Below are 16,851 nucleotides of genomic sequence, written 5' to 3' on the forward strand. Positions count from 1 at the left end.
GCTGCAATCTCAAGCAGACTCCAGCATTCTTAACCATCATTCCCACCCTTCATTTTTCAGATTTCATAGCTGTAAGTGCTGTCCCGTAATCAGAGGGTCAGGAGTGAAGCCAGGAAAAGACATTCTTGTTTATTGAAATTAAACAAATAAATGGACTTGATATTTACAAGGGGTCTGCCTCAGGCTCCTTTGCTCTGTGCTGTGGTTGTTTTGTTTGCTTTGTTTTCGTGGGAAAGTGGAGAGAGGGAGAGAGTCATAAATGAGTGGAAAGGATGGGATCCTGTTGGACCAGGTGAAGCAGCTGTGCCCCCCATTCCCGAAACTCTCTCCCTGAGACCCACTGATGGGTCGTTAGTGCCAAAGCCAGAAGCCCTTTCTGTGCTCAGTCTGGGCCTGGCTTGGCCCTGACCTGTTGGTGAGGAGAAGACAGCAAGGACCTCTGGGTCTGGATATTTTTGTACAGGAGTCACCAGATCAGGACAGCCAGGCCTTGAATTGATGGAACTGACACCTTGCAGCCCTGACACTGGATATATCGGAGGTGGAAAGCTGAGAGAGGCAGGAAGTCCTACCATCGTCAGGTACAGGATCCCCTTGGGGTCTGAAGGCCTGGCCCCACCCACCATGAACTCCCTGGGAGTCCAGGGGCCTGAACCGCCCCCTGCATTGTGAAAACCCCGAGCAAGTCCTCTGGCTGCTCTGCCCCAACAGCTGACCATCTCTCTGCCTCCTCTCCCTCCTCTCCCCTCTGGGTTTCCCCAGGATTGTGGTCTGTTCTCTGGGGACCAGAAGACCCATCCTCTCAGAAATGACTTTCGACTCCCTTCATCCATGAAACCTACCAAGGCCCTTCGCCCCGTGGGGTGGGGTGGAGCAAAAAACTTGGGGAGCAATGGATCCAATGTGTCTGAGGAGTGAGTAGGGATGGGCCCTCTGGGACAGGTCCTTCTTTTTATTTTTTATGCTTTATTTATTTATTATTGTATTACTTAATTTTTTTTTAATTTTGGTGGGGGGAGGTAATTAGGTTTCTTTCTTTTTAGAGGAGATGCTGGGTATTGAACCCAGGACCTTGTGCATGCTAAGCATGCGCTCTACCGCTTGGGCTATACCCCCTCCTCCAGGTCCTTCTTAATAGAGCTGGATGGAGTGGTGGAGGATGTTGGTTATTCTGAGCGTGGGGGCTCGAGGGTCTTCTCCCCCATGCCTATGGGGAAAGCCCTCTCTGGAGAGGGAATCATTGAAGGCAAAACTTATTTTCTGATCCTCCCCTGACCAGGCCCCTGAAGAAGGAGTGAGTTCCATTCCCTGCCTTCTGTCTCCAGCTTCTACTAAATCACAAGCTCTTGGAATGCAGGGCAGACCTGACCCGTCAGTTCACCATGCTCAGTAAATCTCACGGTTTCGTTGAAGCAGCACCGAGGCTGGGCTGCTGGCTCCAATATGCTCTCCCTCCCGAGGAGGAAAGGGAGGTGCAGGGAAGTCACAGAGATCGCCCGGGCTGAAGGCCACCTCTCTGGCAGGCTAAGCCCTGGAGTCCCCTGTTGCATACTTTTCCTCCAGAGTTCTTTTTGAATGCAAACTCATATCACCCTCACTTAGAGTCTTTGTTCTAATGACAACTCCTTATTTTCAGGATAGAACCCAAACGCGTTATCCTTCTGAGGCTCTGGGGATTTCACTGCTGGGATTTCTTTGATCTCACCTCCCAGCAACCTCCACCACATGCACTGGGTTCCAGCAAACACCAATTGCTCTCACTCATCCATGGCTCCCTGCCTTCCCATGTTCTCTTTGTGATGCTTCTTGGCACTCTATAAGCCAGGCTTACTCCCACTCACCCCTGCTCTGAGTCCAGGTCCAACTTATTTCAGCTCTGCTGTAGCTCTGTGTGGGCTTGGGGGCTCCCGTGGGCCCAGAGGTAGTGCCTCCCCATACTACTGCCAAGCATCTCTTGTCTCGACAAGTTTCCCTATGACACCAAGGCAGAGACCCTGCTCAGTGCCCATGACAATGTCACCTGGAAGTACAGGGGAGTCAGTATCCCATGGAATAAAGCTTTGACCAATAGGAGATCAGAATTTGAGAATAAACTGTCCCCTTTTACCCTTCGCTGGACATTGGACCATGACTCCATGTGTAAAGCTTCTCTGAGAATGGTACCCACTCAGTTGAGCCATCCGTGGCCTTCAGTTGCATCCGGATGGATACAGGCCCCTCCTCTCACGTGCTCTCTCCTTCCGGTCCCCACTCACTCCTGCTCCCTGGGATGCACTTCTGCATTTGTTTGCTAAGCGTGCCATGCCAAAGCACCACACATTGGGTGGCTTGAACAACAGACATTTATTTTCTTATAATTCCAGAGGCTGGAAGTCCAAATTCAGGGTGTTGGCAGGATTGGTTTCTTCTGAGGCCTCTCTCCTTGGCTTGTGGATGGCTGACTTCTCTCCATGTCTTCATTTGGTCTTCCCTCTGTGCATGTGTATGTCCTAGTCTCTTCTTATAAGGACACAAACCATATTGTATTAGGGCCCACCCTAATGACCTCATTTTACCTTAATTACCTCTATAAATACCCTATCCCCAATATAGTCATATTCTGAGATCCTGGGACTTCAACATATGAATTTGGGGGAAACATAATTCAGCCAGTAGTATATAGGGAGCTTGAATTAACAACCCCTTGGCACAATGATAGCCCACAAATCCTCTGCTTTCTGGGAAACTAAGACCCTGAGTTTGCACAGCAAAATTAAAACTCACTGGAGCACAAGAATTTCATATTTGTATCCTTGATGCACTAAGCAGAGCACAAAGTAGGCATTAAATAAAAGCATCCTGGAGGAATGAGTGATGCTAGGTGACATAATTCCCAAACACCCAAAGTGTCCCCATTCAGGGGTGTCTTCTTTGGGGATTCACTGCTTTCAGTGTGTGTACAGTGTTTGCCCTGAACAAAATCCAATATAGAATAGTTTTTATTGCTGTCTAAAAAGATGTCATATGCATTACTTTATTTGGTCTATGGCAATCACACTGTGAGAAACAGCTAACAGACAGGAAACTGACTACAGAGGGGACTTTCCCAAAGAGCACCCATCAGAAGTAGTTGACAGGGCCTGCTTGGGTCCAACGTCCACCAGGCCTCTTTCCCAGCTGAGATCTGAGTTTGCTGAGTGCCTTCAGCTTAGGCCTGAATGTCAAGCCTTGTGCCAATCCTTCCAGTCCACAGGGCTGCTGATAAGTCATTACAGAAAAATCCAGAACAGGAAGAAAGGCCTTGGGGCTCGGGACCCTCCAAGGCAGTTTCCTTGCCAAGATTCTGGCAGCCAACAGTGCTATAGTTTATTGTAACTCATGCAGGCTCTGCAGGGTACCTAACACACACATGCTCCAAAGAGACCACAGATGGACACCAATGTTCATACGCCATCTTGAAAACTTAGTCACCGGCGCCACCACCACCACCACCACCACCACCATCATCATCATGTCCCAGCCCTGCCACACATGCACACATGCGCACTCACGCATGCAGACACACACAGACACATGCCATACTTAAACACACATCCCAGACCATTCTAAACCTCCAGCAATCACCCATGACTTTCAACCTGACCCATGCCCAGCCCCCAAGACCATCCTCATCCCTCTCCTTTTGGGTCCTTATTTAAGCCAGTCTGAGCACTTTCAGGCATGTTGACCATCACTTTCTGGCCCCAAACACTGCAATTTGGGGGCCAGACAACAAAAACAAACCAAGTCAAACATTCTCAGACACATGGCTCTATCACTAATACTTCCTAAATGAAATAACAAACTTGAGCTAGGGTTGAATATTAATTTGGCACTTCTGACAGAAAAGACAGGATGATAAACGGTCAGAAAGAGGTGATAACATGTGAGGTCCTCATAATGAAATAGAAGATGGTTAGATCTTGGCGAGCTGATTGGATGAACTGTCTGTCCAGCAAGACGGCTTGCGTCATAACAACCTGCCAGTTTCACTCTAAAGCAGAAACTAAAGAAGCCATATGTTTGGGGAATTTTAACAGGAAATGTTTTCTCTTCTGTATTTTATGCTTTTAAGAGAAGATGTCCAAGACTAGGCAGTGAGGGGCTGAATCAGTAACAGCCAAGGAGAAGGGACTTTGGTTTCCCTGAAACTGAGATCCTTAGCAAATGCAGAAGGAGAAGCTGCTGAAACTTATTTGGGCTTTATGACCCTGAGCGCACCTGGCCACACGGTTTCCCCTCCCATTAAATTCCCCTTTTTGGAGCCTCGGTCTTCGGTGGTCCTGGGATGACGGGGGGCATCCTTTGGACGAGGCAGGCGCCTCTTTCCCACGCCGTGGGGGAGGGGCCCCCGAGCTGGCTTAGCGTGATGAAAGTCTCTGAGCAGCCTGCTTCGGGGCCCCTTACTTGGGAGGGGTCATGCAGGCAGACCGGGCTTTGAAAATGCAGGGGGCTGTCTGCCCCTGGAAGGTGAGTTCAGCCGCCAGGGAGACAAGCCAGCTGAAAGGATTTCCCCAAACTCACACCAGGGCATTTTCTCCAGGGTCCTCTCAAAACCCAGACTACAAAAAGATGGTGGTGGTCTGACTCCCGTTGCACATTCGGGACAAACATTTATCATGCAGGAGGGCCAGCGAGGCCGTGGTTTTGATCTCTTGTTTACATAGTCCTGGCCTCTGCAGCCTTCCAAGGAATCTGTGTCCCATGCAGCCTCGGGGACCTCCTGGGGCCGGCATTGCCTCCTTGTGCCTGTTCCCGCCACATGTGTTTTTGCAGCTTTCGCCGCCTCCGCTCACATGACTCGGTGGCCCCGGCCCGATCTCGCTGGGTAGCAAGTGCACTTGCCGGAGGGGTGGGCCCCTCACATCTGCGCCCAGCAGGGAGCCAGGGATGCTCGTCTGAGCAAGACTTCCACTCTTCTAAACAGCACTCTGGGGTGGTGTTCTTTTCTTTCTGTCTGTCTTTCAAATTTCAAAGCATTTAGAGTCACGTTATCTCCCCACACGGAGCAAACCGATGTTAAATTATAAAATAATAGCCCAACGCGATTGCATGGTGGTAAGTCACAGGCCCATTCCTAAATACTTGGTATGTGGTAACACAGGAAAATCTGCATTTGACAAAGAACCAGCAAACCTCTGGAGGTCACACAAGGGCCAGTGAGTGGAGTTCCCAGAATGACAGCGTGGGTCTGATTTCTGATTCCCAACCTCCCCGCTAAACGACCATATTATCCCGTGTTTCAAACAGTCATCTCCAGCTCCCATCGGATCCACTTTCCTCAGCTTTGCATCTCTGCCTGCTCCATTTCATCGGCTCTGAGAGGCCCGAGTGGGCTGCAGAGTTCTCCATGTGGGGGGCCTCCGAGACAAAGCTCCAGTGTCTTCCCTGCGGCCACAGGACTTAGCTGGTCTCCCGTGGTGGGAACATCCAAACCTGCAGATAGGCTTAGTGTTTCCTCCTTCAGATGGCGTCCTGCCCCAAGCCCAGTGCTCAGAACCCACGCAATCAAAAGCAGATGTGCTATCATGGAATCCGAAGCTCTGGGGTTAGGTACGACCTTTATGATCACATCAAGTTCATCCCCGAGGGCCCTGCTCTCGGCTGTTCCGTGAAACCTCCCCCACCTATTCACCCAGACAAGTTTTAAATATCTGAATTACAGACATCTCTGTTCCAGCCCAGAAATGAGGAAACACTCTTATTCCCTTAAGAGTCTGATCGCTTACCATCTTCAACCTGATTCCTATGTCTCTTTGAACTTTAACATCCCCTCTGCACCATGGCAAGTCTATGTATTTAGGAACATCATGAAAAGTGGGATGCTGGTGGAGTTGGAAAAAATTCAGTATTTCTCTGAAGCCCATGAGTCCTCTTGGTAGGTCCAACTTGTTCCTGAAAAATATGATGAAATTTTTACATGACTTACGATCTTCATCAACAGCACACATTTACTCAGCACCTGCTATGTCCTCATTCAAGTTAACACTGGCTGGAGAGAGTTGTACAGATGTATAAAAATATGTTAAAGTTTTGTACATGACCTCAAGAAGCACATGGGAGAGAGACGGACCTGAACACTCTTAGATGTGACACAAAACCCCGGTGTGATGAGCTACAACCAGGGTGGATATACTTCATGGAGAAAGGCACCCTGGGCATTTTGGTTAAAGACCAGCGAGACCCTGATGGGTAGAAAAATCGCCCATGAAGGATGCTTTTTCCAAATGGGGAAAAGACACAGTACATGGTAGCCAAGGAGTCAAAAACATTCGGCCATAACCAGGAATTAGAAAGTGACTGTGATTGGGAGATGGCACGAGGGAGATGATGGGGCAGCTGAGTCAGGCCCAGGCCGTGGAGGGGCTTGTGTTCAGAGAGTTGGATGTTCATCCATTGCTTTCTGTCACCAGGGGGTGGCCTTGCCAGAACATGAAAACCATGGGAAGAAATGGTCAGGTACCTTGGCAGTGGTGTGGATGCCACAGTCTACTTTCCCAGCTACATGTTCCTTTAGGTAAAGGAAGAACCCACTGTAGGCAGATCATTCCATCTGATCACCTTCTGTGTCTCCACTAAGGTGGATAAACTGTGGCCTTCCCAATTCTCCACCCCTCCCCTTCCGCCAGGTCCAGTAACAGTTTTCGTTCTCTCCATTCTCACAGTCACTCTGCATGTGTTTCCACAAAGGCACCTAATCCATCAGGAGGATTTATGGGCCCACCTAGCCCCGTCCCTGAATGAGAACTTGTAGAGAGGGATGGTTTCTTGCCCTTCACACCACTCAGGGTCACATGGGACAGTGCTGGAGAGATCTGTTTATTCAGACTCACTTATAGCCTGCACAACAAGTGTCTGTCTGTGGGCTGGGGAGGAGAGGCTGGGTGGGTGACCGGCATGCCATTTTCTTTCCAAAGACGCCCTAAGGCCATAAATGTGAGAAGCTGCTGGAGTCTCAGGAAGGCAAAGATCTGGACAGGAGAAGGCGATGAATGGGGTACTGGCCCTCCTTCCACGGAGCCAGGCTCTGAAAGGACCTATGACTGCTCTTCCCAAACCACAGACAAGCATGGCAGAATAAATCCCTGGAAGCTCAGCTTTAGGTCAGCCTCAGTGGCTCTGGGTGGATCGTAAACCCTCCTTAAGTAGTTTCTTGGGCAAGACATTCAACTGGCTTCCATGAAGGATGGGAGATGAGTAGATTGGGCTCAGATGAAATAAAGTTTCAAAGTCCCTGGGAGGACACATACAGCCCTATAAATGCCAAGGCGGGAGAGCGTGCCTACAGCTTTGGAGGAAGAGCTGGGCCCTGATCTCTGGCAGATTGTGCTCAAATATTTCCAAACCATTCTCTTATGCCATGGCATTATTATATTAACTGGGAAATGACTCTGTCAAGCATGGGAGAATTAATCTCAAATCAAGATGGTCAAACTGATAGATATAAAGGAAAGCTGGCATTAGCTACTGATTTAAACATTAACAAACTCTTAAACCATGATTTCTTCACCTCTTCACTGATGTTCATTGATATTTTGGTCTGGGTAATTTTTGTTGCAGAGAGTGATCCTAAACATTGTAGGGTGTTTAGTAACATCCTTGGCCTCTACCCAGGAGATGCCAGTAATAGCCCCTAGCCCAGTCATGACAACCAAAACAGCCATTGCCCAATGTCCCCTGGGGGTGTCAAGTCACCCTGGGCTGAGAGCCACTGCCTTAAGCCCCAGCCAGATAGCATGCCTGCCCCTCCAGATGCCTCCCATTGCTTTGATGCCAACTGCACACCCTCATCTTCTGCCCACCGTGGCTCGGATGACACCCAAGCACAACAGGTGCCCCGTTCACTCTGCAGGCACCATAACTTCTCAGATGTCTCCCCACTTAGTCACGACAACCAACCAGGGTGGCCGTTTGCTCACTCAGCCCCCAGTTCCCCTCCCATGGACAACATCCATGCATATCCCCAAATCACCATTCAGCTCAGAGGTTACTCACTCTAGTCCCTTGTCCCCAGGGCTCATCCTGTGCCACACCACCCATTTAGAGGTGGCCTTCCCACTTCCAAATGCTTCCCCTGTTGATTCTGTTTCACCCTAGAAAGAAATGCATTCCAGCTCTCAACTTTACTCATCTATAAAAAAGTAATCAGACAGATCTGATGAAACTCCCATCAAAGTGTTTCCTGCCTTTCAAGGGGGGGACGGATGAAGACAAGTGTGTTAACCCCAGACCAGATCGTCCCCTGCAGTGGCTGCTCTGGGCAACTGCATTTCCTGGGAAGAGGAGCTCTGGATGGCCCTTCCACACAGAGAGGCGTCCTTAAACTCAGTCTGATATTTTGGGGGCACCCGAGGGGTCCACACAACTGTTAGATGCCCAGATCTGCAAGCCATGCCAGTTTTCATGCTAATATATAATAAAATGTATATATTAAATATAATATATATAATTAATACATGTGTTAATATGTATATATAATCCTGGTGAAGCCTCCAGCTGGCGTGCATACATCATCGGTTTGCTCTATCAAGCCTCCCAAACAAGAGAAGTCATGCCTCCCTGTCACACTTTGACATTTCAATGGGGCATGGAGACTGAAAAGCCCTCAGTGTGTTGGCCAAGGACAGAGATTGATTTCGCAGATATTAAGGGGCCATGAAGAGAATACTCAGTAACCCTTAACAGTTCCACATAGGGCAAGATGAAGTCTACGGCATTCTTAGAATTGAGTCACTGGTGCTTACTCAGCTGAAATGAGTTCAGGACCATGAGTGCCAACAATCACAAAGAACATGTCATCTTCTAAAAAATCCCCCTTCTCCCTGATTCCTCTAGGTGGACAGCTCCCAGTAGTCACAGACTTCATTCTCCAAAGCTGAGGCTGTTGCTTCTTTCTGGGAAACCCCATGTTTCCAAACATGGCCACCATCAAGGTAAAGGTGAGCCACAGGACACATTTGGTGGCAGGTAGTCCCGGCCTGGTTCTGGGTCTAATGTATGATGAGAACCACAGAAAAAGGCGATTCTCTAAGCAAAATGATGCCACAAGGGTCTCAGGTATCTTGTTCAAGGCCCTTGTTGGAAAAGTAACTTACACTTTCCAAACCTTGGTTTTATCATCTGGGCAATGGGGTTGTGTTGCTGTTACTAATCCCACATCACAGAGATAAGCAATGATTTAATGGGACATTCTGTTTGTAATGTGTTTAGAACTGCAGGAATCTCAATGTTTGTGTGTTTAGTACATGCACAACGTTTTTAGTTGGATGATGGCCCTAAACTTTCTGATATCATTCATGAGACCGAGACAAAGGAGGCTTCAAGCAGGAAAAGCAGATCCATGAAGCTGTGGGGCACACGCACCCCTGGACCTCAGCCCAGTGGTCTCCTCCCACAGGAGCGAACTCTCCAGCTGGTTCCACCAGAGCACAGGAATCCTTGCTCCTGTCCTCTTGTCTTTGGTTTGGGTCATCATTAAATAAAAACAAAATAGAAACCATCACTGTTTATTGTTGCAAGTTGGGAGCTGTAATGACCCAGTTCAAGACTGGAAATTGAATCTGATTCCTCTTCCCCGACCAGATCCAGATACCATTTGGAATTTTGTTTTTCTCTCTCCCTGACTTGGGAAAATTGCCTGAACATTTGATCCCTGTGTGCCTTTAGCTACAGAATGGAATTTAAAGTCTTGGCCATTTTCATCAGAAAACTGGGGAATTTGTTTGGAGGGGAGTTGCCCAAGTTCTAGACTAAAATGTTATGTACCTTTTATGGGTAATTTTGTTACAATATTGGGGCAAACCACCCTCCCAAAATAAAGCCCTCTCTCTCTCTCTCTGGAACAGCAGCTGGAGCTGCCCTCTCTTCACAGGACTTTACTGAGTGACACTAAATAAACAATTTGCAACCATTCAGAGAACAATAGACATGACAAGAGGTCTAGAGATACTGATGGAGTTAGAAATTATGAAACTCAACCGTGGGAGTTTGCCTGAGAGGAGACACGAACAGATACTGGTGTGGTTGACATTGTTATTAAGAAGGAAGTTAGCGTTTCAGGATGACCCACACAGACGCGAATAGAAAGTGAGGAAATTGAAAGGAAGGCGAAGCAATCGGGTGCTGGTTGACAAAGAAGTATTTCTATATAGGGGACCAAACTCGTCCTCTGCGCTCGCTGGTCACAAGCAGTGCTGAGGGGTGACAAATGGGTTTGATGGTGGAGAACCTGACTGCCAAGCATGGCGCTCTGGTGGGTGAGATGAGGGAGGAAGGAGGCCACAAAGGCAGTCAGTTCCCTTAGTTAGAGGCTAAAATCCAAAGCTGAGCAGTTAGGATGACCGAGCTACACTGGGACAAGTACCTTTTCAGTAGACCATAGAGACAGAGCTGCTCCGGTGTTGTGGCCAGTGGGTCCAGCTGGTGGAGCTGTGGGAGGTGCCTGGGTACCCAGCATGTGAAAGGGCATGAGTACTCATTCGGGGTTAGTGGATTCCTTCAGTCCACATGGCAATCCATACCCTATTCCTGACCAGAAGGATATCCGCAAGGCTGTTATTTCCCTCTCTCCATCACTGATGCCTCTCAGGTGGAGGTGCAGAAACAGCCCCCCTTGTCTCTCCTTGCACCTATATGGAGATACCTGAGATCTTGGACGTCAGGTGAGTTGAGGTTACTCTATATTTTGGAGGGACAGATGCCCGGCATAACCTTGGCTTTCCAGCTAGACCTGCCTTGAGCTAAAACATCAGAACAGAAAGCTTCCTACAAGAGCCCCTGATCTCCGAACCTGTTTATTTGAAAAAAAATAATAATAACAAGGTCCTTGGAGAGTCTTACAAGGATGTAGTTCAAAAACAAAAGAGTTAAATACCACAGAACTTCAAAAATCAAGAGGCACTTGATAGGACATCGATGTTCCAATGCAGTTTCTCTGTTGTATTTTTAATAAGAATTCTCCAAACTACATGCTAAAATGCAGCAGGGAGAAAAACATGATTTTTTATCAAGATCAGCAGAAGTTTAGGTACTCATAAGCAACCAGATCTTAGGAAATGGGCAATGTTTGCTCAAGGAACTCTGTTGAGGGTTATGTCACCTAGTGGCCACTGTCAGGACTATGGGAGATATTCCTCTTAGGTCCCAGTACCAGGAAGAGCTCAGAGGATAAAACTGTCCCAAGCCACTGATGAGTGTTTCCTTTATGTGCCTCAACACATAAATTACTGTTACCATCCTTCCATTTGCTGCTGGGAAACTCAGAGCCAAATGCATAGCCTGCAGGGTTACAGGATCTCCTGGAATGCATTTTACCTGCTGTTATAACTTTTGGCTTTCTCTATTTTCCCTATTTGTACTATCCCTTTGTTAGTTTATTCAATTACTATCTTTACATACAGCTGCATGATATTTTGAAAAGTCACTTTAAATCCTTTGAGGAAGGAGAAAGTGAAGAAATCAATAGTTGAATAAATAAACACAAGTAATGGTTTATGTTTACAAAACCACAAACAAAAGAGGGCCTAAGAATGTGAGTTTGATGTGTATACATAACATGAGTCAGATGGTGCCAGATGTCTTTAAGATGCTGATCAGATCACTATCTGGAGTATTGTAGTCCCTTCCAGACACAATATTTTAAGAGTGATGACCAATAGTCTCAAAGACATTGGAAGACAAAAAGATAGAAGGGTCTGGAAAGTTTGGAGAAATGTGGTAAATCTGGAAAAGTGAAGACTTAGGAAAATATTCTAGAAGCCTTCAGATTTTTGACAAGCCATCACATGGAAGAAAAAAAGCGCTTATTCTGTTTCAGTTCAGGCAACAGAATGGAACCAGTGGTTGACAGCCAAAGATCAGGGCAGATATGAGATGAATGTAAAGAGAAGTTCCAACCAGTATGTCTGTGGAAAAAAGGCACACACACTGCCTGCCCAGGAGATGAGGAAACACGGTCTGCACTGCAGGGGAAGGGCTCCCGCAGTGCCTGGGTGATTGGGGTCATTGTTCTCAAGGTTCTCTTTCCAATGGGGAAGTCTAGACGCCGTCAGTCTTCCTGCTTGGTGACCCTGGGCAAATCACTTTCCTTCCTAGGTCTCATCGTCCTCATGCCAAAAGGCAGGTTGGTGACTTTGAAGCCTTGATGTGCTAGATGTCCCTTGTTCGCAGATAATTGTCTAGTACACGATACACCACTTTCTAAATCTAACGTTTGCCAAGGAATGAAACGCTCTTTGAGAACTAGACCTTCCTGTGACCGAGTGACTGATGTGTGTTTGATCGGCTAGTTGTGCAGTCCGCTGCTTAGCCCGTTCCTCTCCACTCCTGCAGGAGAAGGAAGAAAAACACATCCCTCCTTGCCATGTCGCAGAGGAAGGCAAGGTTCACTCATAATTGCAGCACGACCGACCTGGTGCAGGATGGACTGGGGGAATTAAAGAAAACAAACCGAGGAAAGACTGGGGCAGCAGGCTGATGAAGAAACCAAGAGGAAGCGAAGTCAGCAAGGGTTCCTGTGTGTTTATTTCAGAGCTGACAGAGCATAGGCTGAACCGGATGGAGTTCCTGATTTATAAAGTATTTTTATTATATTACCTATTTTGTATTATATTGGAGGCTCTGCTCTTTGAGCCAGAAAAATAAACAGCAGCCCCACAAAAGCCTTTGGTCTAGATAGAAGAATATAAACTCGTCTAACCTTCCTGCTTTGAACCCAGATTTCTGCCAAAAGTTGTTCTGGGATTTTTGAAATTTCTGGAGTTGGCTTTGTGTATTGGGAAGGTAAAGTCCACATAGAATGTAAACGTTTCTATTCTATAAGATTTCAAAAGGTTTAAGGGCTTAAGATTTGTTTGACAAAAACACCATTTCCTGCTGCTCTAGAAAATGTGTGTTTCCTATTTTGTCTGTGTAATGGCTAAACAGCTCCACGTGGGCAGAGCCAATTCCACAAGTGGACAAGATTTTTATCAGCCAATGTAATCCCCGGACTCCTCGCCCTTTTTTGGGAGTTGCAGCCTGTCAGGCATCAGGGAGCACAGGTCTGCCTTTCATTCTTCACGTGTGTTTGCTTTTTTTTCCAAAGAAGCAATTCTCCCATTTGAGCAGATGCCAGTTCCAACTGAAAGCTCGCCTGAGGCTTTTCTGGCTTCAGATAGCTGAACTGAGTCATTGTTAACAGAGAATTAGTGAGGTTTTATGCTAAACATGCGTTACCAACTTCCAGCACGCCCCCTTTCTCCCTGCGTACCTGGAAGCATTGCTGTGCGCACGCGCGGTGCTCTAAATTAGCACCGACTGTGGAGAGGTGCCCAGGACCCCTCTGGCAGCCCAGCAGTGATACCCCCCAGAGCAGGGACAGGGGAGCAGATCGAGTAGCAACAGTTTTTATCTGCAGGTCCTCTCGCAGGGACTTCACGTGCACACATGCTTTCTACCCTCCAACCTCAATCTAGGAAAGTCTGCGCAATGAGTAGCCGCTTGTGCTAAAGCCAGAACATTGAGCAATCCAACCAAGCTCCATCTCCTGCCCTGGTGATGCTTGTCCTTCATTTGATGCCAGAACCATGAATTAATATTCCCAATGAACGAGGATTTAATGGTGTCAATGTTGCCATTGGAAAGAAAACAAAGGCAGGAGATTCCTCCACCTCTAGAGATTCAGAAAACCCAGTGGCATTTTCCACACCCCTCAGTGAAATGGGGGTCTGGCTGTGCTGAATCCCCCTTCCTTTTTTAAAATTGTGGCGAGATACATATAACATAAAATTTACCATCTTAACCATCTTAAAGCATCCAGTTCAGGAGTGGTAAGTTCATTCATTGTGTTGTGCGACCATCACCGCCACCCATCTCCCAAACACTTTCCATCTTGCTAAAATGAAGCCCTGTACCCATTAAACACTAGCTCCCCATTCCCTCATGCCCGTTTCTAGCAACCACCATTCAGCTTTCTGCCTCTTCGATTTTAACTACTCTAAGTGCCTCATATAAGTGAACTCATACAGCATTTGTGCTTTGTGACTGATTTACTTCATTTAGTATAACACCCTCAAAACTCATCCACCCCTGACCCGCCTCACCTCTTGCAGGATGGAAGCAGTACCTCCCTCTCCAGGGCCTGATCTTTTAGCATCCTCATCTTGAACTGGAAGGAAGCTTGACTGGCTGTTTTTGGATGGCTGAACTGTGCCTCATTATGCTGCGAGCTAAACTATGCTTGTAAAAATGGGATTTTTGCTTTATAACTAGGGAAAATACAAGCTTAAGTAAATAGGCATTTCCTCACTCGTGTTAGAAGGTCAAGTTGGTTAAAAGGAAACAGGCTGGGGCAGATCAGCCGGTGGCCCAATCAGAAACCTCAGAGATGTTCACAGCCCAGGTTTTCCTCTCCCAAATGAGGAAAAGCAAAGGGGCAGATGAAGCTGTGTGGAGCCCGAGGGCCTGGGAACAGTGCACAGGCCATCTGGACTTGCCTTTAATGGAAGACTGGGTGTTTCAGTCCCTGAAGCCGCAGGACTGAGGAGATGTATATTTCCATGGTCTCTGGGCTCCACCATCGCCCACCCAGCCACTTGGGGCCTGGGCGGGAATGACCACAGATGGTGGGTAAGACCAGAAGCCTCCGAATCGCATTCCTGAGTACGCCTTCTCTTGTCTCTTTTTTACCTTGTGGGAGCCCTTTGATTTCAACCAGCTGAGGTGGTAAAATCTCCCACCCCTGCACTCACCTTTACTCATCTATGGAACTCTGAGTTATGGACCAAGGACAGCATCACTGAAGACTGAGCACAGATGATGGAGAAAAGCCCATCCAACTGCAGCCCCCTGTGAACTCCAGCCCCCTGTGAACTCCAGGTGGCCCGTCCAGCCACTCCCGGAGCTCTGAGGATCACTGCATTCAAACCCCAGAATGGAGGACCGTCAGTCCATGCAGTCAGCCAGTCTAGTGCAACGGCCCAACCCAGTGTGGCCCTGGAGCTCCCCTCATTCTCTGTGGGACAACTCACAGGGGAGATAAACCTGGAGTAGAGGCCAGTGACATGCAGGGCCCTGTTTGCCACCTGGCTTAAGCTTGGAGTGAGATGCTGGCAGGAGCAAATTCCAGGGGGAGAAGTGAGGCAGAGAAATACCTGGGGAGACCTGGACTCAGCTGGCAAAGAGGCCAGAGAGGGCATGGGGGAAAGACAGGAGCCCAGGCACCTCTCAGCCCAAGTCTGTCTCTTTCCCAAACCAAGCTGGGCCTCCGTCAACCAAACCCACAAATTAAATCATGCTGAACTAATAATCTAATATCCAAAAATCCATCAACAAAAGTTAAGTTGTTTGAAAATCTTTCCCTCAAGGGAGTGGGTGTGTTTAAAAGTGCTTCAGAAATTATCTAAAAGGAAATCTGAATCTTTCTGGTTCTTAGCAGAGACCCACAAAGACAGCAGGACACATACGGTCTCACACTTTGTGCGTGTGTGTGTGTGTGTCTGGAAGCTTCACCCCTAACCCTGGTCCAGTTGGTCAGCATTTCAGGTGGAAACCTGACCCTCCCCATGGCCGGTCCTTTCTTCTCCTCCCCACACTGAAATTTTCACTGGGCAAATTTACAGGATTTTTATTCTGTAATTGTTTTCTTGATAAACAGTGCATGCATAGCGTTTGAATTTTTTAATAGTTTCTTTGCTTCATAGTTCCTGGGAAAACAATGCCATTGGGGGAGCCTGAAAAATGAAGCTGGAAATGATTGGGGAGTGAATAAGGAGTCAGTTTTATTCTTACTCCTTGAATTCCAGGAAAGTGGGGACGTGGCACAGGCCTGTGCAGAGGGAGTGAGTGGCAGCCCGCCAAGCAGACCATGGACCCACGAGAGGGTTACTGGCTCCCTTGGTGAGAAGGACAATGGTAATGAGCAACCCCCCTTAGACCCTGAGGAGACCTGAGCCATAGGCGGCCAGCAAGACAGGTAGAGGCTCCTGTGATTTTACCCAGAATAAAGATTCAAATTAGGATCTGGGCAGGAGGTCCAAACTGAAGGCCATGTCTTTATCAGGGGATTTGCCAAGTCAGCTCCAGAGAGTGCTTTGCTGACCCTTGCAGAGTGGGTCCTGGGCCTGGGAAGGGAAGATGAAGGCCAGGAAATGGGAGGCTGGGCTTGGACCTGCCTCTGTCTCGCATCCGATGTGTCCCCAGGCCCTGTGGTCCTCCCATTTGACCCAGATCCCTCACCTGATAACAGGAGAAACAGTTTCTATCTTCAGGAATGTGCAGGCAGTCATGGAGGAAAGGTGTGAACCGTGAGAACTTCGAACTGAACAGCTGGATGGACAAGTTATTATGAGTCGGGGTGGAGCAGTGGCCCCTGCCCAGGACTCCCTGATGCTAAGCCCTCCCTATGAAGCCAGACACACTCTGAGTTGTCGGGAGCAGCCAGATCACATAAGACAGACCCCAACATCCTTTTTTTTTTTGGCTCCACCAAAGTCCCCAAAGTGTGGGCACACATCATCACTGGCCTAAGCTTTATTTCATGCACATTCCCTCCATTTATAGCTTCAAAGACCCATTAGCTTTAGGAGGAACCTGGGATGCACATTTGGATCAATCCATATTTGGTTCAATGAAGGCTTAGGAGAATTAAAATGGAATCACTCCAGAGGGCGCAATAAATAAAAAGAGACTTGAACTGAGCCTACAGTCTCTTCTAATAAAATTCTACTTTGCATTGCTTTAATTATTAAACCGAACTGTTTCTTTTCCTGTATACATTCGTCATCTGTAATTTACCTTAAATAAACTTTCTTATTATATTCTTTAACCTTTTATCCAGCCACCCCAGGCATAAAG

The 16,851-nt window shown here is 47.7% G+C and overlaps 1 long non-coding RNA gene across 1 annotated transcript; it reads right to left on the minus strand.

Moving 5' to 3' along the window:
* Positions 1 to 2,394: 2,394 nt before the first annotated feature.
* LOC116667364 lies at positions 2,395 to 14,214 on the minus strand. Its single transcript, XR_004324251.1, has 3 exons — positions 14,100 to 14,214; positions 5,748 to 5,913; positions 2,395 to 2,499 (listed from the first exon to the last, which is right to left on the minus strand). It is a non-coding gene; the product is annotated as an uncharacterized LOC116667364 (long non-coding RNA).
* Between the last annotated feature and the right edge of the window lie 2,637 nt (positions 14,215 to 16,851).

This window comes from Camelus ferus, chromosome 11 (genome assembly GCF_009834535.1).
Source record: "Camelus ferus isolate YT-003-E chromosome 11, BCGSAC_Cfer_1.0, whole genome shotgun sequence".
In the NCBI taxonomy this organism is placed as follows: Eukaryota; Metazoa; Chordata; class Mammalia; order Artiodactyla; family Camelidae; genus Camelus; species Camelus ferus.